A 22,460-nucleotide genomic window follows, 5' to 3' on the forward strand; every position below is an offset into this window, starting at 1 on the left:
GCTTGGGGTATTGCAGCTACAGTCCAACGGGTGTCAAGGATTGCCAGGGGCCACCAGAAGCAAGGAAGGAGTCTTGCCTAGAGTTTCAGGAGGGGGTGTGGTCCTGCCAACACTTTGATTTTGGATTTCTAGCCTCTAGAAAATTGAGACAACACATTTCTGTTGTCTTAAACCATGCTGTTTTGCGAGAATTTGTTACAGCGACCCTAGGAAACCAATACAGTCTTCTGACTCTGATGACTAAGCTTTTCACTGCCCAGCTGGAAGCTTCTCTCAGGAGGCCACGTTGCCCCTGGAGCCTGTCCCGATGTAACCGGCGTGATTTAAAGTCTCAGGAAGCCTCGTCCCAGAAGGCTTCATGCCCAGGTCAATGTATTTCTTTGGCCCGCCCTTGTCATTACAAGGTTCTGACTTACATCTTTGCTCCTTTGAACTTCAATCAATGGCCGCCCCAGGGACGTTGTTTTGACTACCCCTACGTTTTCTAAACTCCCCACTGTGTGGTTTCCAGGTCAGACAGTCAGGCTTTGTTCAGTGAATCACTGCCCAAAGAGTCCATTAAATCTCACTGGGCTGCCTTGCGGCCTGGCTTCAGTGACTTAGCGAGAACAGGGGCATTTAGTGAGTTCCTGAGGAAAGCCAGACATTGGGGGGGGGGGGGGGCAGTGTGGGGGGGAGGACCCAGTGCTGACACAGGGCAGGGAACACGGATTAGGGAGCTCAAGATGGCAAATGACAAATGGAGGCACCAGGAACTCAGCTTCCTGGCTTGGAGAGGCGCGGCTGATTCCTGACACACTATTTCAGGACCTGAAAGAGAAAGTGGGGGGCTTTGGAGATCACTCCACAGAGTGCGCATGTCAAGGGGAGATGAGACATGTGTTAGCACCACCGTCCTTCTGCCGCAGGGATGGGAAAGAATCACAGTGTGAGTCTGGTCGTGATCTTTATGGTGGGAGGCTTCCTTTGAAGTCTGACATCACTGAAAAAATTCTCATAAAACCAAAAAGGAAAAAAAGAGTATCTCATCCTGGCTAGGAGCGCACCCAAGAATATGGAAATGAGAAATGGTTACAGCTCTCTGCAGAGACAGGAATGGACAGAACCTGAAGTCACTCAGGAAGAGAAAAGCTAAAGAAAAACCAAGATTTCTTCCAGGGTCTGGGAAGTGCTACCTCTGTGGCAGGCTTGCTGTTGAGGGGAAGAGTCTGGTGTGAGGCCTGGAGCCCCAGAAAGAGGGCCAGCTCCCCCTCTGATGCCCCAGTGGCCAGGGGCAAGTCAGAGAGCCTCTAGAAACCTCAGTCTCTTTTTCTGAGAATGGGGCTGCTGGCCCTCTCTTCCCTTGCAGGGTCGTGTGGGCTTCCAGGGAGACAGTTTCCCTTCCAGGGAAATCTCTCTATACCTTCCCAAGCATCTTATAAATATACACAAGTAAGGTCAGGTACCCACTGACGCTGGTTCCAGGATGCCTTACGTGATCTCGTTTATCCGCACCGAGTCGGGCACCAGCTGAGTGGGTGGCTAAGGGTCCCCACAAAAGCCCAGCTCCGGGACCCCCGGTGGGTTGGGACTGTTGTTTCTTTCCTTGCATCAGCATTTGTGACATGCATCAGCATTTGTGATGCGTTTGTGACACAGCCAGGAGGAAACAGGCAGGCAGAGAGACAGAGACTGCGTGTCCTTTCCAGAGCATCAGCAGGGCCTTCCCAGGGTCTCCAGATGGGCCAGCGCCCTGCAGACCCCAGGGAAGGGAATGGCTGGAGCCCAGACGCCCAGTGTGCAGCCCTGGCCCCTGCTTTCCTCTGAGCTACGGCATCACTGAGTACCGTCCCAAACTGTGTTGTGAGCACCCACGTTTCTTCCTTTGGCTGCAAGGGCCTGTCTTTTCATTTCCATCCGGCACAATTTCCTAGATGCTTCCTCCACCACGAAGCCTGGCCTGAGCCTGCCCTAGCGCACTGCATGTCCTCTGGGCCACCATACCTTGTTAGTTCTGCTCACTGCTTGCCTCCGTCCTCCCCGGTGCATCCGTTAACTCTAAAGCTAGGTGGTGACTCAACTTATTATGATTATTATTTGGGTGCCGTCTCTCATGCCTTAGTCTTGTCCCAGATGCAACACCCTGCATGTGATGGTTAACAGTTGGTAGATTCTGATACAGTAGCTACTAGTGGGCAGGGCAGCTTTGAGCCCCTGGGGGCTCCCACATCCTCAAAGGGAGTGGTACCAACAAGTATAGGTTCAAGTAAATGGAGAGATCCATTTTGTATCTTTGGTGCCCTAAACTCTCCTCATACTGACCTTTGTCACTCTATCTTATTTAGGGCAGCCTATTATTTATTTTGTACTAAAGTGTAAATGACTAATAATTTACCCTTGCCTGGGAGAGCTGCCTTCTCAGAGCTAACTTAAACTTGAAGATGAAGGCCTAAGGTTGTGCTAGAAGGTCAGTGAGGGAGAGGAAAGTATTTTTCTAGGATGAGGGCCTTCCCAGGCTTCTGAAATCACCCCCTTGGGCAGCTGCCTGGCGTAATGTGCCCCTCGGTTAATGTAGTTTTTCTCAGTCTAGGCTGCTCAGGCCACTCTGAAGACGATCCCTTTCTCTCTGGACTCTGTCCACCCAGCCTAACTTGAAAGACATCAAATCCACCCAAAGTAGCTTCAGGGTAAAGTATGGAAGTCTGTGGGCTGCAGGCATGTCTGTTCTGGCATAATATAAATAAATGCCTTTGTGCTGTAAAAATTGAGGTATCTAATGAGAGTTCTTACTGAGCTCTTTGGCTTGCTGTAGGCAGTGATGCAAAAGAAATCCCAGGGTGTAGATTGTAACAAGGCCGCATTCCTTCTTGTAGACCCGTGGGCCCTACCAGTCAGATCTGCAGAATGGGGAGAGAGCAGGGGATATGCTTTCAGGCACCAGATTCCTTAACCTTTCTCCACTTCGATCTCCTCATCCGTCAGGGGGTCCTGCTCAGAGGGTGGCAGCAGGAGGAAATGAAATGACATGCACAGAACATCCAGCTCAGGGGTGGAAGCCCAGTGAATGAACTATTTTTTTTTCAATTGCTAGGCTCATTTCCTGTCCTGAGCGATGACCCTAGGATTTATTTATCTGTTTAAGGATGAACTTGGGTTTCTGAGATTCTATCCCTTTGCTGTTTTACTGAACAGCTCCCCTCCTGAGAGGTTGCTCTTTATGTCACTTTCATTTGGAGAACCCCTGACCATCTGGAAGGACCAGATGGGAAAATGCATCAGGGTGAAGCATTGGTAGATCGGGGGGAAAAGAGGATCCTTTTTTTTTCAATCAGAGACTCTACAATGACTTTGCTTGTGATGCAAGTAAGACCTAGACCCTACTAACCATGGAAGGCTTGCAGACAAGGTGATTCTTTCCGGAAGCTTCCCCAGGTAAGAGCAGGAATCCTTGGAATGGTAGAGCTGCATGTGTGATAGTGGGTCACCTGTGTGTCTAGGCCTCTTATCAAAGAGAACAAGGAATGGGTATTTGCTGTACTGGGGAAAAATCAGCAAATACAATAGTTCTAGTCATCAGGGTAGATCGGAAGGATGGGTTTTAGTCAAAAGCTTTTGAGATGGTGAGCCTCAGTTTCCTGTGGCTATCCTATCACGAACCAGGGTGACCTATGCACACACACATTTGGTATGTCTCCGTTAATAGATTCCACACTGAGAGACAGGGAATGGGATTTTGTTGATCCATCCATTCTTTTCCACAGAAATGGACAAAAGCTCAGCAACTTTGTCACAGGATGTATCAGCACCATGCTTCATTTGGGATCAGAATGTCTTGGGTAGCCCATATCTGCTCTGAGGGCTGGACAGTTCAAGAGAGCACTGAGACATTCTGACCAGCCAGGAGTTTAGGGACTTGGATGCCATAGACTGAATATCTGTCTTTTGTCCCCAAAGTCATGTTAGTTCCTGATGTCCAGTGGGATGGTATTTGGAGGTGGGGCCTTTTTAGGAGGTGATCAGGTCATGAAGGTGGACCCCTCATAAATGGGATTAGTGCCCTTATAAAAGAAACCCCAGAGATCTCCCTTACCCATTCCATCGTGTGAGGTTACAATGAGAAGACAGCTAACTCTGAACCAGGAAGAGAATTCTCACTAGACGCTGACTCTGTCAACACCTGGATCTTGCACTTCCCAGCTTCCAGAAGGGTGGAGAAATAAACACCTGGTGTTTATATGCCACCCCGTCTATTGCATTTCTGCTACAGCAGGCAAATGGACGAAGACGGTTGAGAGCTAGAGGTGACCTTGGAGTTGGAGACCTCCCTGGCTGCGGGGCTGGTGCAACCCAGGGGCTCGGCTTCTGTGACGGCACTTCATCTGCCTCTCTGCTTATATCCCAGCTGCAGTTCTTGCCTTGGGCTTTAGTCGTCTCAGACTGACTGGGCATTTTCTGGATATGCCAGGTCCCTCCCTGGCCCCAGGTCCTTGAACATACCTTACCTCCACCTGACACTCCTTTCCCCCGCTTTTTCCCTTTGGCTAAATTCTCCTAGATAAAGTATAGCCCCATCTGCCATCACCTCCTTAGACAGGTTGGGTGTCCCTTCCTATACTTGCTGGCTGACTCTGTGGGTCAATTCCCTTGTCTGTCACCCCCAGTGGGATCCTTGATGACAGAGCTATCCACTGACTTACATGAAACATCTATGGGCACTTACTTGGCTGACTTGCCTGAGGTCACACAGCCAATAAGTGGTCAACGGGAGAGTAGCTCCTGTGTCCTATGGCTTGAACTGGGTTGAGTAGCGTCTCCCCAAATTCACACCCATGCAGAAACTCAGAGCATGACCCTCTTTGGATAGAGGGTCTTTGCAGAAATAACTTCATACAGTGAGGTCATGTTAGCTCTAAATCCAGGGACTGGTGTCCTTATGAGGAGAGAAAACAGAGACGCACAGAGGGAAGAAGGATGGCCCTGATCATGGGTAGAGATTGCAGTGATGTAGCTAGGAGCCAGCGGTACCAGCAGAGGTTACGAAGAGGCACAGAAGGATTCTCCCCTCAAGCCTTCAGAGGTGGGGTGGCCCTGTTTGATTTCAGACTTCTGGCATCTGGTACCGTGAGAGAAAAAAAAAAATCTCTGTTGTTTTTAGCCACCCGGTTTGTGGTCATTTGTTACGGCAGCCACAGGAAAGTAATAAAGTACTTCGCAGAGAGTGAAGGGAGTGGTTTCTCTAGGGGCTGTGGCATCCCCACCCTTTCCCAGGATGGGGGAGACGGCCAGGAGGCCTGCTTTCCCTGGAAGCTCTGCCCAGTGATGGGCGTGGTGGGAGATTCCCAGGCTGCTCACACACTGCACAGGCCTGCCAGTTCCTTCACAAGATGGCATTTTGGGAGCGACATGGTGCTGGGCACCAGACAGGAGACTGGGGCACCTTCCAGGCAGCTGGACTTTGGGAAGACCCAAAGCACCCACTCACTGCCTCTATTTTCCTTTTTAACAAATGGGGCCTCTAGGGGAACATGAGCCAGGCACTGTTCTAGGTCCTGAGGGTACAATAGGCAAAGAGGTTGACCACAGTCTCTGTCTCCAGGAAATTAGCCTTCTGGGGGACAAGGTCATGAATCAGTCACTAAACAAACAAGTGATGATTTCTAAGAGCCGTCACGGATATGAAGAAAAATCTCCTTCTCGAAAGATAAAGAGGTTTCATGAAATGAAACATTACAAATAAAAACAAAACAAAACAAAAAAGCAAATTGAAGGGTGATGTCCTTGTCTGTGTCAAGGATCGCACATTCACACCAAGGTTTGCATGGTGGTCTAGGCAGAGCTCAGACTCTGGCGGTCCTTGGCCCGGTGGCTGGGCTTTATAGGACAGCGTACCTTGTGGCCAGACTGGCCGTCCAAGTCTACTTTTTCCATCATGGGGCCAGCTATGAAAAAGATGACTGGACAGGCAGTCTGCCCAGACCTCAGGAAGAGCAAGGCTCCCCTGGGCCGCTTCTCCAGGCTGAGCTGGCAACAAGGCCAGCAGTTCCCCGAAAGGGCCACTCTCCTGCCCTGCCAGGAAGAGAGCCTGGGGGGGGGGGGGGGGCGGGGGGAGGCGCTATGGGGAGCACCCGTGTGAGGTGCCGGGCACTGGATGTGCCTCTGGTTTGGCAGATGCCATCACCCTTGAGGGTGCTCCTCTGGTAGCTGCTTTGAGAAAGACGCATGGAGCCAATTTCAAGAGCTTTCAAAGTGTCTAGGAAGAAAAAAGGCAAACTTTTCTTCCTTTTTTTTTAAGATCTTCCTTCCTTCCTTCCTTCCTTCCTTCCTTCCTTCCTTCCTTCCTTCCTTCCTTCCTTCTTTCCTTCTTTCTTTTCTTTTTTCTTTCTTTTCTTTTTTTTCTTTTCTTACTTTCTTTTCTTTCTTTGACAGACAGACAGAGACAGGGAGTACAAGCAAGAGGGGCCGTGGAGGGAGAGGGAGAAGCAGGTTCCCCACATGAGCAGGGAGCCCGATACAGGGCTCGATCCCAGGAGCCAAAGGCAGACACTCAACCGACTGAGCCACCCAGGTGCCCCAAGACAAACTTTTCAAACCTAGTATGTAAGCCTTAGACATACTCCCCCATAAACATGGATACTTTTAAATGCAAGCAAAGTGACTTAGCTGTAGAACAAGGTAATATAAAATATAGGGACTATTAATCATAAGATCATAGAAATCACTATTTTTTAGAATATTTTTCTTAAAAAATATTTTTCTTTATTTATTTGAGAGAGAACAGTGTGAGAGAGAAAGAGAGAGAGAGAGAGAGCACATGAGGAGGGGGGAGGGAGCAAAGGGAGAGGGAGAAGCAGAGTCCCCACTGAGCAAGGGAGCCGGATGCAAAACTCAATCCCAGGACTCCAGGATCATAACCTGGATTGAAGGCAGATGCTTAACCGACTGAGCCACACAGACGCCCCTAGAAATCACTATTTTAAAATAGAACCATTTTGGAGAGAGGAATAATTCTGGGATCAAACAAAACTGTGAATTAGTGACTTTCCACTTGATATGACTTCTCTGGTTCAACACCCCTACGCTGGTCCAGGGCAGGGTTCGAGGAGATTGGTCTATTTGCTTGACCCTAGACATACACAGTGGCTGAGGAACTGGGGAGGGGGGAGGGCTTCAGGGTAAGAACTGGAATAAATGCAATGCACTAACTGCTTCCACACCAATCACTGAGATTCCCTACTTCCCAATCTCCCTAAATGCTGATTTGTCTCCTACCCTTTGAAGTCAGGCACGTGGCTTTTGCGGAAATCATGATCCCTCTGAGATGGCGAGTGATACGCCCAACGGTCTCAAGAGCCCATTGTGCACCAAGAGAAAGCTCCTCTCCCCTCAGTGAATGGGGAAGAATAAAATGAAGGCTGTGATTGTAGGAAACATGGGAAATTGTCATTTCGACAATCATCAGATCACTGACTTGTTCCAGAGCAACCAGGAGGAACAAAATTTCTTTGCATTGCCATTCAGATGAAAAAAATAAAAAGTTAGAAATATTCTTTGAAGAAATGTCACCACCTTGGAGGAAGGATAAGACATTTACCCAAGATGTAAATGATCTGAATCAAATGATTAGTTGTCTTTTTCCTTTGGTAAGGACACAAGAAAGGGTTTTGCATCTGAAGCCTTTGCACACTTGTATTGACATTTTTATGCTTGTAGACAAACTGGTCAATGGGTGTAGGTTGACCTGAGAGAAAATCAACAGTGGCACGAGTTTTTTTCTTTTTCTTTTTGTATCTATTTAAGAGGATGGGTGTCAACTAAACCAACTATGGCCAACATTTCACAATATATGTAAGTCGTGTCATTGGCTGTCTGCCTCGGACCAAACCAGCACTGCACATCAGCTGTATCTCAATAAAACTAGACAGGAAAAAATAAAAAGAATGGAAGAGAAAGCAACAAAAAACATTGGCATGAACTTCCAACGTCCATCGTGCCCCGGGAGCCTCTGCTCTCGCACACCCTCAGATGCCTCAGCCAAACTCTGGGGCGGTTAGTTTGGTTTCCTGACTGGAATTGCGACACCTCTGCCACAGAGAGTCTTCGAGCTCCAGACAGGCCCGTGAACAGGGTGTCAGGAAGTCCGAGAAGGCATGAGTCAGCTCAGCACTGGCAACCGGGCCACTCACTGGGGCTGGGAAGGAAACTTGACCAGTAGCCGAAGTCAACCAGGGGCCCAGAGCAGGGCGGGCGATGCTCGGAAGGCGGCCTGGGTGAGAGGAGAGGTGGGGGCCTGGCTCCGGAGCACCCCGCCAGCGTGTCCCTGTGGGCCCTCCGCACCAAACTCCACCCTTCCCAGCAGAGACTTTCCAGCCTTTTCAGCTCTGACCGCAAAGGGTGGAATTTAATGGCCTGAGAACTCATTTCTCGTTGGTTTTGGTAAACTCAAAAATGATAGAAATGAGTAATATGTTAAAATCATCTTTTTTCCTAATTGAAAAATAAGTATCACAATTCTGTTTGCGACTTAACTCCTTTGGAATCAGGCTTGTAACCTTCTGGGAGGGAATTGGAGATGCAAACGTTACCAAGGCTATAATTTATGTGCTGTCCTGTGTTGTCACAGGACGTGGTTTATAGCCAAGGCCATTTAGGGAGCAACGTTCTCCTACGTTCTCAAAACGCTCGTGTAGGTATGGCTTTCTACCTTAGGTTTCCTCTCTCTGCCTTTCCTACCTTTTAGAATCCCCCTGCCCCCGCCCTCAGTGTAGACTTGCTTTACAGGATTTTGAACATGAAGAATTCTTTGAAGTTGTGGGTCTGTTTTCCCAACACCTAGACCTTGAACCTGCTATGTCTGCAGCCCGTTCCTAGGTGTGTAGAATAAAGGAACCCCAGACTTGGTCGGGCTGTGCATTTGTGGACTGGGGATCCCCACCTATGAGACAGGAATTCCCTCTAGAGCATCATCACCTCAGAGGACCCCCCTCCCCCGGGATCAGGACCAGGCCCCATATTCCCTCCCACCACTTAGCTCAGCTGTGCTAAGATGTGGCTCTGTGCTGAGGAGGAGAGGAGGAGGGAATTCAGCTGTGGGGAAATGAGAGAAGTGCATGAGAGGAAATAAAAGGGTGACCAGGAGAGGTTAGCCCCAGTAGATGGGGCTGCTGGTGTGAGCGCCTGAAGAGGGAAGGCCATAGGGATGCTCTCCCCTAGTTCCCGCCTCTGGCCTGTGGCCACTCTTCCTCCAGCCGCAGGGCCGGTCTATGAGGTCAGCCCATCACACACTGTTGGGGGTGCTGCATGCTGTTGGGACTGGGAAGATGGAAACTATGGCTTAAAAGCAGAGTTTCTGGAACAACGTCAATCTTCTTTTTTTTTTTTTCCTTTTTTTAAAGATTTTATTTATTTATTTATGAGACATACAGAGAGAGACAAAGAGAGACAGAGGCAGAGATGTAGGCAGAGGGAGAATCAGGATCACTGCAGAGAGTTCAACGTGGGGCTCTAACCCTGGACCCAGGACCCAGGATCACACACTGAGCCAAAGGCTGACGCTCAACTGCTGAACCACCCAGACACCCCTCAACGTCGACACTTCTTATTTTTTTTTATTTATTTATTTTATTTATTTATGATAGTCACAGAGAGAGAGAGAGAGAGGCAGAGACATAGGCAGAGGGAGAAGCAGGCTCCATGCACCGGGAGCCCGATGTGGGATTCGATTCCGGGTCTCCAGGATCACGCCCTGGGCCAAAGGCAGGCGCCAAACCGCTGCGCCACCCAGGGATCCCCGACACTTCTTAAATAATAGTTAGCTTGAAAGGAAACACCAAACTCTTCCCTCTATGGGTCCTCCCTGCTTCACTTCCTAACCTATCTCCTCTCTAGTAAAACGGGAAGTGGAAAAAAGTTAGAATCGCCAAGATCCTCCTCACAGAAGGTGTGCGGTACGTTCCCTAGAAACTTGAGCATTCCTGCAGTGAGACTTTCCCCTGGCCTTATCGCTTTGCTTTACACTGTGGGACCAAGAGGCTAAAAACAAAACAACAAAAAACTCAAACCAAAACATGAAAAAAAAAAAAAAAAGGTTTTAGATCTTGAGCAATAGGACATAGATACTATCAAAACATTTTTGCGAAATTAGAAACGTTGCCCTATTTTTTATAGGGTTAACTTTGGAGATGAAAAAGTACTTTGGAATTTAGGATTTTTTTTTTCTTTTTTCAAAATTAAAAATCTCCTTAACCAAACTACAGAAATTTGCTTGAGAGAAGAAAATGCCTAAATTCGTACTTTCCACAGTGAGAAACACATTCCCATGGCTTTCGGCCACTTTTCGTCACCGTGCGACAGGCTACAATTGCATTCATGTATAATGAGTTAAAAATATGAATGAAATCTATAAATGTGTTAAAATAAAGTCATGGTTTAAACATCCTCCCCTGCGCAGAAAGAGAGCATTGGAGGGGGCAATGACCTCATGATCGTTTCTGAGTGTCAACCCCAAACCTGACCTCTCGTATGTAATTTCAAACTAAGCGCCACAGTTTGACAATTAAAAAAAAAAAAAAAAAAAAAGAAATTAAAAATAGACAGCCTCTATTGCTGCAGCGAGATAGGGCTGCCTAATGGCTGGGAGCATGTCTCTTCCTGCAGCGTTTCTGGCCTTGAGTCCACAGGGCGCCCGCCAACTTCAAAGGAAGCTGTAGGAGATGGTGTGTGGAGCAGCAGATAGCCCGAGGAAGGGGGGACCCTTCCCTTGCCAAGGCGAGTTGCTAAAATTAGAGGGTGAGGTTGTTTCAGCCCTGGTGGGGATCTTGCTGATCCGCTGCTTTAATCGATGACAGAACCCTTATTTCTTTAGAGACCCTGCAAAGAGCAGGGCTTGTGCAACAGGCGGGATGCCTTTCTTTTCGAGATCCTTCTCTGTCCTGAGCTCCTGCTGCCGATATTTCAATCAATTTCCTCTTGCTTTGGGGCTCAGCGCAGATGGGGAGCAGCCAGGCATGGCTCTTTCCCTCCGGGCTTTCTAAGGTGGTTTTTAATAATCTGAGTCCATCGTTGGCTCTCCCTGTCCTTGTTCATCTGGGATGCTGTCGTACGGGCTTCATTTTTGTCCTTCTCTGTGTATGTGGGATGCATGTGGGAGGTGGGCTCTGCGAGGCAGGGTAGGAAGGGTCAGGGCCAGCCTCACACTGGGGCTGAGCATGTGGTCACCTGCGATGCTTCCCCCTTTACCTCCCTCTCCACCTGCCTTACCATGACACAAGCATCCGAACAGCTGCCACTGGAGATTTATGCTTTGGGGTGAGCATTGCCCCCCCTTCTATGCTTCTCTTTCAAACTCTGAGTCCTCCAGGAAGGGGTTGAGTCCCTTAAAATTAATATCTTTGCTACCCCGATTTCCTCTCCAGAAATATTTAGGGAAGCGAGACTGGCTAGAAAGAGGGGATGGGGAGGAGAAGCAAGGCGTTTAGGAAAGGGGACCTGAGTGGGGCCACCGAGATCAACCCCATTTCCCGGAGAATGTCCCCTGTGGCTTCCTCAGGAGGACCACACAGTGTCCAGAGACCACTGCGTGACTTTCGGAGATAACAGGGACAGTTCCTGTGACATCCGCTCCCCTCCCCCTGCATCATCTGTCCTCCTCCTCAGAGGATCTCTCTCTAGCTCTGGGCGCCCGGAGCCTCAGCTTTGCAGGGTGAGGAGGGAGCCAGAGCCCCAGGGGCCCGGTCCTCATTTCGCCTGCTTCTTTTTTTCTCAAGACGAAACAACCCACAACACCCGCCCCCCATCCCACTGAATATCCACCCGTGGAGTACAATCAAGAAATCTGTGTTCCAAAGCAAAACCCTTCTCTTTGAAGGATCCAGTCTTTACTGCTCGGCCCCACAAACAGGAGATTTAATAGACCTGACCTGAGGCAGGCATATGGTACTAAGTAGGTCTGTTACGAGGTGGAATTGGTGACTTGCGGTGGCTGTGAAGCATCGGGGGCCTTGAATTCAGGCCTGTGGGTGAGCAGGGCATAAACAGCTGGGCAGAGATGGCCCTTAATCTCATGCCAGCTGGACCCAGAGATGGGGCTCGGAGGCTGGAGTGCTCGGGCTGCTCTTGGCAGAGGTTCCAGAAATGATCCTGGTGGCAACGAGAGGCTGTGGTTCCAGGCCTGCCCCAGAATAACACACTGTCAGCATATGTTAACAGGCCGCCTTTTCCCCAGAGATCACAAAATGCATTCCATTTAGTGTCTGTTTTGCAAGTGTTACTATCTGTGTTTTATGGGCAGCAAAAGCAAGATACAGCAAGGCCTTTGAGCTGTGCCATGTGAGTATGAGTGGTTACGGGCTGTCCTGGGAGACCTCGCTTCCTGAGTCTCAGGCTGGTGCACAACAGCCTTCCCTGACCTCTCTAAGCTCCTTCCAGAATGATCTTTCTGGTTTGCAGATCTCAGGGCCTGGTGAGAGTTAAAAGGCACACGTGTGTTCTGAACTCCCTGGAAGAGAGAGTAGTATTAAAAACACACACACGATGTAGTGTTCATAGTGTTCAACATGTGTGGACATAGATGAAAGGGGACGGCTGTTTCAGTGCTGGGTTTTGTGACCACACGTGGTTAGGCCTTCCCCCTTAGGAAGTGCATGAAAATGAAGGGAAAACCCGGCTCCTTCTTCTCTGTTGGATCTTCTCTCCCATCAAGCACAAGACCATGCAGATCCTGCTCTTTCTTCCTTTAAAAATGTGACCATCCCACCAGACTAAATAGAAAGATGAACTTGTTTGGACTGATGTTAAGTGACATTTTCCAAATTATTTCAGCTGGATCTACCCAGGTTGAGCTGCATCCTCATTGGGCAGAGCAAAAAAAAGCTTCTCACCAAGAAAAAAGTCAGTTACAAGCCATACTTGTAACATCTGACTCTAACACAAATGATGCTTGCCAATTAATTAATTAATTATTTTATTTTAAGTAGGCTCCACCCCCAACATGGGGCCCAACTCGGGGTTTGAACTCACCACCCTGAGATCAAGATCTGAGCTGAGATCAAGAGGCAGATGTTTAACCTACTGAATCACACAGGTGTCCCCACAAATGAGTCTTTAATTATAATCCAAATGAGGACAAATGATTTCCAGAGTTAGAATTAGCAATATAAGACCAATAGAAGCCACATGCGAGACTGAAAGATATCTAAGAGATTTTTAGGATGGAGCCTGAAGCAACTGCTTAAAGGGAAACTCAAGTCTATACTGATTTTTTTTTCAAATCTATAGGAAAGACGATCCCACAAATTTCACTGAAACTACTGTTTAACAGACAAGTAGTGAACATCTATCACATACCTACCATGTGTAAAGTCCTGTGAGTATACAGAGATGGTTATTTTACAAGTGGCTCTGAAAGTTGGCCACGTTGGTGGCATAACCCAACTTGGTCCTTGGTGTTTGCACTTGTACACATGGCAACAGCTACTCTCAGTATTTGGAAATTCTTTGTTATCTCTCTCAACTGTCACATCTTTGCTTCCTAACTTGAAGGGAGTTGGAATTGGAGGCCACTCTTGATGATAGCCTTGCACATACATATAGGGGACAGTTTTTTTTTTTTTTTTTAAACAGCCTTATTGAGATAAAATTCATGTATCATATATTTCACCTATTTAAAGTGTAAAAATCAATGGTTTCTAAAAAACATTACAATATTAATTTTGTGAGTAGCAGTAACATATACACAACATTCAATTTCTCATCTTTCCCATTTTGCAGCATATAGTTCAGTGGCATTAATTACGTTCACAGCTGTTATTGGGCAATCATTACCATTTCCTATCACTAAAACTGGTTTATTACTCCAAATAAATAATAAACTAGGAATAGAAGGAAATATAATAAGGGATATCTATGAAAAACCCTCAACTAATATACTCAAAGCCGAAAAACTGAAAGCTTTGCTTCTAATATCAAGAGCACGACAAGAAAGCCCACTTTTGCCACTTCTATGTAACACTGAGCAGGAAGCTCTAGCCAGAGCAGTTAAGCAAGGAAAAGAATTCAGGACACCCCAACTGGCAAGGAAGATGGACATTTCTGCTCATAGATGACATGATCTTTTTTTAAAAAGCTTTTATTTGTTCATTTGAGAGAAAGGGTGAGTGTGTGTGTATGAGAGAGAGAGAGCATGAGTGGGGAGAGAGGCAGAGGGAGAAGGAAAAGCAGGCTCTGGGGCTCCATCCCAGGACCCTGAGATCATGATTTGAGTCGAAGGCAGACGCTTAACCGACAGAGCCACCTAGGTGCCCTGACACAATCTTATCTGTAGACACTTAAAGTTTCCACATAAAACATGAGAAATCTAATATACTGATTTAGCCGAGTTGTAGGGTATAAAGCCAACACACAAAAATCAATTGTATCTCTGTACACCTGCAATGAACAATCTGAAAAGGAAATGAAAAATCAATCCATTTACAATCACATCAAAAGGAACAATATACTTAGGAGTCAATTTAACCAAGGGGGCAAAAGATTTGAACACTGAAAATTACAGAACGTTACTTGAGGAAATAAAAGGAGCCTTAGAACTAGTGAAAGACAGGCCACGTGTATGGATTGGGAGGCTTAACTATCAGTAAGATTATGATCCTACACAAAGCAATCTATAGATTCAAAGCAACCACAACCAGCATCCCAAGGGTGTTTTTTTACAGAAATCGAAAAAGTCATCTTAAGTTTCTGATTGGCTTTTGCACTTGCTATTCCTCATGCAAGGCATGCTCTGGCCCCACATATCTGCAGGACTCCCTGTCTCACCTCCTCCAGGTGAGGTTGTTACCACCTCAGTCACCTGTCATCTTCTCATCGTGGCCTTCCCTCACCACCCTGGCATGTCTGGTCCCCTCTTATGTGCCTTATTTTTATCCGTGGCTCTTAATATCATCTGCCCACAGTGTATATTTTATTTATTTATTTTGTGACTTCTTTAAAAAAATTTTAAAATCAATTAGCTAATATGTAGTACATCATTAGTTTCGGATGTAGTGTTCAATAATTCATCAGTTGTGTATAATGCCCAGTGCTCATCACATCAAGTGCCCTCCTTAATGCCTGTCACCCAGTTACCCCATCTCCCCACCTTCCTCCCCTCCAGCAACCCTCATTTTGTTTCTCAGAGTTAAGAGTCTCTCACGGTTTGTTTCCTTCTCTGATTTTTTTTTTCATTCGGTTTCCCCTCCTTCCCTTATGGTCGTCTGCACTATTTCTTATTTTCTGCATATGAATGAAACCATATGATAATTGTCTTTCTGTGATTGACTTATTTCACTTAGTATAATACCCTCCAGTTCCATCCATGTCAATGTAAGTAGTGCGATTTCATCCTTTTTGATGGCTGAGTAATATTCCATCATATATACCACATCTTCTTTTTGAACATAAGTTTCATGAGTTCGGGGATTTTTATCTGTTCTCTGCTATATTCCCAACATTTAAAATATATTAGGCACAGAGTAGCCATTCAAGACATATATTTATTGTGTCCAAGAAGGAATGTAAGACATATAAGAAAAGTGAATACATTTGCTCTATTGTTTTTGTAATGAAACAAGACCAGCAAGGGTCTACTATTGGGATTTTTGCCTCTTGCCTTCCTTAACAGAACTCAATCTTACTGTGAAACACGGTGGTGCAAGAACAATACAGCTTCACTGCACACTCAAAGAAGTGGTAAGTTCACATATTTCTTCCTATTTGAAAATCATGTTCACTTTGGGCTGTTTTCAAATGATCAGCTCTCTTTCCAATATCCTACTCCCTGAATTCCAGTATATTTGAAATCATTTCCCGGCCTGAAAAAGTCATCAGGATATCTTAATCCATCCTAATCTTCAATGGCAAAAGACCTGAGCGCATGCAGATGCAGTTATGACTATCAGCAGGACGCCAAGAGCTTGACTTTGGCTGGGTGAGAGCAAATCTTGATATCAAGGGAGCAAGCAGACAGCTGGTAGGAAAATAATGGGTATGTATGCAAGAGCGAAGGGGATGAACAGTAATGGGAGACTCCCATAAGTGGGAAACTTTAGTACGTGTAGACACAACTACATGCCAAACAAATTTACAATTTCACATACTTAACTTGTGATTTTCACTTTGATGATGATGAGTGAACAAGAAGGAGAAAAGCTGTCTGTTAAAAGATGACTCATCTATGTCTTATTTTAAATGGTTCTTGGGAGCGTTCCCCTAAATTACATCACTGACCTCCTGAATCCATGAAATCTCCAGAAGAACAACACAAAGCCACACTTCATGTGGAGGGTCAAACATCCTCATGGCCCCTCATTCAGGCTCAATTCTTGCATTTCTACTCTCAGGGGGCAGCTGCTGCCCCTCGGAGAAGGAGTCCACTGCTCCCTGAGACCAGAAATGAGCACTTCCTACCCAGAGACTGACAAGGCGAATGCCCTGCAGTGAGCACTGTGATCCCACTCATTGGAACAATATCTTTAAAATACCCATGGAGTAAGATCAATGAAAATCAAAACACATATGTTTCAGGGGTTTTCTTTCAAATGTATCATTTTGGTGGAGTATAGATAAGTATCTTCCAACTTTCTGTTTACCCATTTATTCAACCTATTTTCAAAATAACCATATATACTCATTAATCCCACCCATATAAGATTTCTTTGAAGTGGGTAACTTTTTTCACTACCACCTTGCTGTTGAGAAAATGAAAGAATGAGAAGACTCTGGTAGCTACCCTCCGGAAGTGGTACAGTCAAAGCAGGAAGAACTTGGCACAACAGAGCTAATACAGAGGCTGCTCATCTTAGCTGAGCCACCATGGCCACTTGTATAAACTTGGGGCAAGGGACTAATTTGATGCCAGTCACATTTGTGATGGTGACACCCCACAGGATGGCAGAGCGTCTTTGGTTGTGTCAGAATTCTGTTGCATCAAGTAGTTCTAGAAAACAGGAGGCCCAGAAGCTCAAACTGGGACACCCCAAAGAGCTTCATTGCTCTGCAGTAGTATCTTCTGTCAGCATTTTGAATTGCAGACCTCAGCATCATGGCAAATCTCAAAGGACCCTGAATGAAGTCTGTTCCTCACTCATGCTCCATGGAGAACAGCATGGCGATTTCAGGGCCAAGATGAGGAGGTGTCATGAGAAAAGTCAGCAAAGCTCAGATAGATCTCAGTTTTCTTAATCATCCTATCCATGATAGAATTAATCTTTTTTTTTTTCAAGACATGGGATCATTTGAAATGGGGCCTTATCTGGTTCCACTTCACTTCTAGTTCATCCCATTGCTTCTGCACCTGCAGACATCACCACATGATGGGATCATATTCAGAGAAAACAGAAACATTAAATTTTTCAGCTCACAAAGGAGGCAGCACACAGTTCAGGTCCCTGCTCATTGCCTGCTTTCTGGAGAGGTGACTGTCTTGTGATCCCAGGCCAGGCTATCACTTAGACCAAGAGCCAGGCCTCCAAAAGCACATCTTGGACATGATGCCCATATTTCATATTCGTATCAGTTTCCCATCACTGAGGGAATTTGATTTGGTCCTTTCTAAGATGGGATCGGGAAATTTATATTTTGGTTTAAACATCTGTATCTCCATGTCTTAAGACAATCTCATCCCTGCCTTTCTCTACCTGTAACATTGACCTCTAAATGTGCCGTCACTGCCCAGTTACTCAAAGAGAAGTCACAGATAGATTTTATTGATCTATACAGAAGTAGAAATCATGTTCCTTATTAAGGTAGGATTTCTTCCTTATGTCAATGTGTTCTCTGCATGTGATAGAGTGATGGGAAAATAGGAAAGATAGAGATAAAAGAGACAGAGACAGAAGAGGGGGGAGAGAGAGAGATAGGGAGAGACAGATGGAGAGAGATATGGAAAAAGAGACACACACAGAGACACAGAAATAGAGAAAGACACAGAATCCTACCCTCCACTAATGCACACACAGGAGGAAAGGAGAGACAGACAGAGGCAGAGACAGAGACAGACAGACTGCATATTACTTTCTAAAGATCCCCCTCCCCCAGCTTATCTACAGTTCTATAAACACCATTAGGATTCTGCGTGACTCATTTTAAATCCCAGAAAATAGTCTCTTCTCTTTTCCAAAGCACCACTTTTTAAATTCCAGAACGGAGTCAAATCGGAGTCAGATTATACTGATGCCCACCCCTACTAATTACTTAATTAATCTGCACTGAGAAACTCCACATTATTTAGTCTCTATTTTTAAGCTTAGGAACTGACAGTTTTCCAAATATACATACTGCTTAAGAGACAGTCTTCACAATCCCAGCCTGGTCCTTGACCCTGAATTGTTTTCCCCTTAAGAGACACTATTCTAGCTGCCCCTTAGCTTCTTTCTTGAAGCTCAGCCTCAGGAGAGTGGGGCCCTAAAAGATACCATGAACCCTTGCCAGTTGGACACTTTTCCTCACTGCTGTGGGTGCTGTACACAGAGGAAGAGCCAGGCATTGGCTGTACCAGGGACCTGCTACCCACCTCATATCTTTTAAGCTTCCTTTGAATTTCATGCCAACACCTCAAGTGGAGGGGTGTAACTATTATGTGATTTTCCTGCTGTACCGGCAGGATTGCTCCATGGCCTTGACATGTTTAGTTACTCCCTGTTCAACCGGAATGCGTGGCAGCCAGCATCCCCACTCCCCTGCTGGAATGACTGGGATTGTGTTTTACTGGCTCAGTATCTTCATAGCTGGGAAGACTTTCCCCAGGGTCTCCAACACTGACTAAGTTTTTCACATCATCCTTGGCAGACTGACCCCAATCTGAAGTCATCCTCTAGGACGAGATTGACAAGATATCTCACCAGCTATGGCCACAAGTTCTTGAAATGTTGAGAAGTTAACATGTCCCTTAGCAGACAGGTGCTGCGCTTCGTAGTTGGCTGTATTGTGTTTGAGAGAGAGGAGACACAGAAAGAGATGGATTTACACACACACACACACACACACACACACACACATATACACACGTGAGATTGGAGATTTAAAAATCTGAATCTCAAAAGATTGGAGATTTAAAAATTAAATGCCCCTAATGTTTTCATGGAAAATCTGCTTTGCTTCCATAAAAGCCTCAAGTAGGTAAACTGAATTCAATATTCCTTTACAGGAAGCACAACTAGAAGGATATGCCATCTGGTAAGCCACGTCACTCTCTCTTTCAAGCCTTCCAAAGCATTCCGTGCAACCACCTCCCTCTAGGAACCATGGAGCAGGATTATTTGAATGGCTCAGATGCTAAGGCCCTGGCAATTACAGATACAGATTTGACTCTCTATTCTGTTGAGCAATGTTGGGCAAATGAGGTGAACTTTCTGAGCCTCATGAGGATAACAGTAAGACCAATGTCATGGGTGTCATATATGTATGCACCCAGTGACACTGTATTATTAACCTTTTCTTTTTTGGGATGAGCACAGGAGCATGGAGATGGAGCAGTGCCAGAAAATCCTTTGACTGCAGGTCCCAGCCTGGTGCTTTAGAAAGGCTGTGGCCAGGGCTTGTAAGTGGCCCACGGCCTTTATCCACCAGACTAAAGGTGTTGAAATAACAGAAGAGAGAAGCAAGAGGCCTTACGAAGGAACCTCGTGCAGGAGATCACCCTTCCTCGTCTGCCAGGACAGTCCTGCTCTTGCTGCATTTTGCTTTTGGAAGTGCCCCAGTCAAGAAGACAAATTATATGCTCACTCTCTCTAAGAGTTTCCTTAAGTAGCTTCCAGAGCAGCACTGTCCAATACTGTAGCCACCAACATGTGACTAATAAGCTTTTGAAATGTGGCTGGCCTGAATTGAGATGTGTTCTAAGTATAAAATATAGACCAGATCTCAAAGACTTATGAAAAAATATAAATGATCACATTAGTAATGTTTATATAGGATACATGTTGAGATGTTAATATTTGACTACAATGGCTAAATAAAAATATAAGACAAATTAACCTTACATATTTCTTTTTTACTTCTTTGATTATAGAGAATCAACAATTAAATACGTGAGCTTGCACTATATTCCATTAAACAGCACTATTGTAGACTTTGAGTGCTGTGGATACTGCACACATACCTGCATTGGCTGGATGCTGGTGGCCTGCCAGTGAATTTTCTCTCTGGCTTTAGAGGTAATACCTGCCTGGTAATACCATTGGCTCATTAGATCTCTACTCCTAAGTCCTAGCCTTTGACCTTGGATTTCCTCCATACTGCAGACTCTCCTTTGCACCATGGTTGCATGCCATTGCATGGATGTTCAAAAGGGACCTGAACTCAGTGAGCCTAAATGCCAACCCTCAAACATTCTCAGAAATATTGGCGAGGTCTTAATACAATCCAGAACTATTATTTTATGTCCTAGCTTAAAAAATATTCTTGAACTTCTATGCATCCAAGCTCTTTATCCCGGCATTCAAAACCCTTTATGATCCAGCCCTGCTTTATGAATCCGGCTTTATCCTGTGTTAACCTCACTGCCTCTCCCACCTCCCCTTTCCTCACCACCATCAGATCACACTATTTAACATGAACATGTCCAGCATGCTTTTCCCTCTGAGTCTTCAATTGGTATTGCCTTTTACCACCAGTGTTTCCTTCACTGTTTTTATCTGCTTTGGGAGTTCTATGTAACTCAAGGGTGAAGTCAAAATCCACATTCTCTGGAAGTTTTCCTGGCCCTCTCCTAGCTGGAATTGATCCATCTTCCCATATCGAAGAGCATTTTGATCATGACACCATGATAGCACATTCCAGTTGGTTCTGTGTTAGCATCATGCAGGTGAGCACTTTCTTCTCCACCTAGAAGTGGACTTCTTTAGTATTTGATGCCTACTTATTCATCTTCTGACACCCCCTCCTCGTAATAAGTAGCTCTGATTTCCAACAATCATTTGGAAGGTGCTAATACATGAGGGCAAGTTAAGTCGATGACGAATGTGAGCTTAGCATGTACCCTGGAAGGATGGCTGCCCGGGCTTGTCTTGGCTTTACACTAGGACAATTCTTTGGGGATTGATGAGGAGGGGTCAGACCAAGGTAGCATTTGAAAAGAGAAAGGGAACAATTAGGTTGTGCACATCTTTGTAAGGAGGTTCTCTAATCATGCCATGTCAAAATATTTGTTGAATGTGCATTTCAAGAAAATTTAATATCAAGATCAAACTTCAGTCTTGGTGAGCCCAGATTGTGCTTCAAACTTGGCTTATCCTGGCACTTCTCCCTTCTTTCCCTTTGTTACAGATGTGACAGATGCCTAGAGGTGGACTCAGCTCCTCTGACCACACTGATTATGGAATGATCATTAGAACCATGAATAAGAAGGCTTCTGGAGAAAGATAAAATTACACTTTCATTAGGACATCAAACAGGACCTTGCATGAAAAGAGCTACTGATCCAAAGGGAAAGACAATAAAGGAAGAAAAGGACCTTGAGGCCCCTAACTGTAATGGAGAGGCTGACACTGGGCTTTCAGGAGAGCTGGTCGTGTGTGTGTTGAATTACAGGCAATTATCGGTGGTCTCCCTGTTGGCCCTGAAGAATTTAGAACTGTGTCAAAAGGAAATATGATCTATCAGAAGGGAAATCCTGCTGCATCTTTTAACCCTGTGTCAACTCTGCTGGGTGGAACCTCTCTGTGATGCAGTTTATTCTTGAGATCTTACAAATAGTTGTTGATGAAAGTCAGTGTGAGGATAACTTTCTCTCCCAGGTCATATGCTTTGAAGGGGCTAGACTGGGGCTCGAAAAATGCTGAGTGATTTTGAAGACTGAATTAAACCCCACTCATTGTCTTCTCTGCTATCTAGCAGTCTATCTGTAAGGGAGGAAGCAACATTTGTGCACAAATCAAATGTATATTGTTCACCCAAATGATCTTGAGGTACAAGACTATGAAGTTTGGCCTGATTCTTCAGAGAGAAAATGACACTTTGGTCAATGCATCTTTAGTGTTAATTATACATCATTATATTCCTGAGGTATGATGTATTCCATATGAGCATACCAGTTACCTAAACACTCACCAATAAGAAATAAGGGGGACCAAGACAGTTCAGACGCTCCAATGGGCCAGATCAGCTGGAAAACAATAGACATTCATGTATTCAATGCAGCATATCTTGGGCTGATAGGAGTTGGCTCTGCTTATCCCTGTCCCCAGCCAGGATCCCATAGCAGGGATACAGTACGCTTGTAACTTAGATGAAATAAAGCTTACAGAGAAAAAAAAAATCCAAATGCTTCAGGGATGACTCTTTTTTAGGTTCTTATTTTCCAGGTTGGATTAACATGTTGACATTAACTAAAATGTGGAATGGAGCAAATAGCTTAACATGGCTGTGGTTCAATTCCTCACCTGCAAATCATGAGCAGGTGAGTATATATTGCCTCCAAACTTAAAAGTTTTAGTAGTTTATGTTGAGGCGAT

At 45.6% G+C, this 22,460-nt stretch overlaps 1 protein-coding gene and 1 long non-coding RNA gene across 11 annotated transcripts in view; one reads left to right on the forward strand and one right to left on the reverse strand.

Annotated features, from left to right (window-relative positions):
• RUNX1 (RUNX family transcription factor 1) overlaps positions 1-22,460 on the reverse strand; it is a 249,211-nt gene that overhangs the window by 185,009 nt on the left and 41,742 nt on the right. The gene's annotated exons all lie outside the window — the stretch shown is intronic.
• LOC111093566 lies at positions 1,636-22,217 on the forward strand. Of its 7 annotated transcripts, none has more exons than XR_005382333.1 (8): positions 1,636-2,047; positions 2,565-2,666; positions 3,312-3,411; positions 15,632-15,699; positions 15,799-15,994; positions 20,018-20,162; positions 20,622-20,812; positions 21,274-22,217. It is a non-coding gene; the product is annotated as an uncharacterized LOC111093566 (long non-coding RNA). The 7 variants fall into 7 exon arrangements; XR_005382330.1 differs by having other exon boundaries at positions 2,570-2,666; XR_005382332.1 differs by lacking the exon at positions 20,622-20,812 and having other exon boundaries at positions 2,570-2,666.

Source organism: Canis lupus, chromosome 31 (genome assembly GCF_011100685.1).
Source record: "Canis lupus familiaris isolate Mischka breed German Shepherd chromosome 31, alternate assembly UU_Cfam_GSD_1.0, whole genome shotgun sequence".
Lineage (NCBI taxonomy): Eukaryota > Metazoa > Chordata > Mammalia > Carnivora > Canidae > Canis > Canis lupus.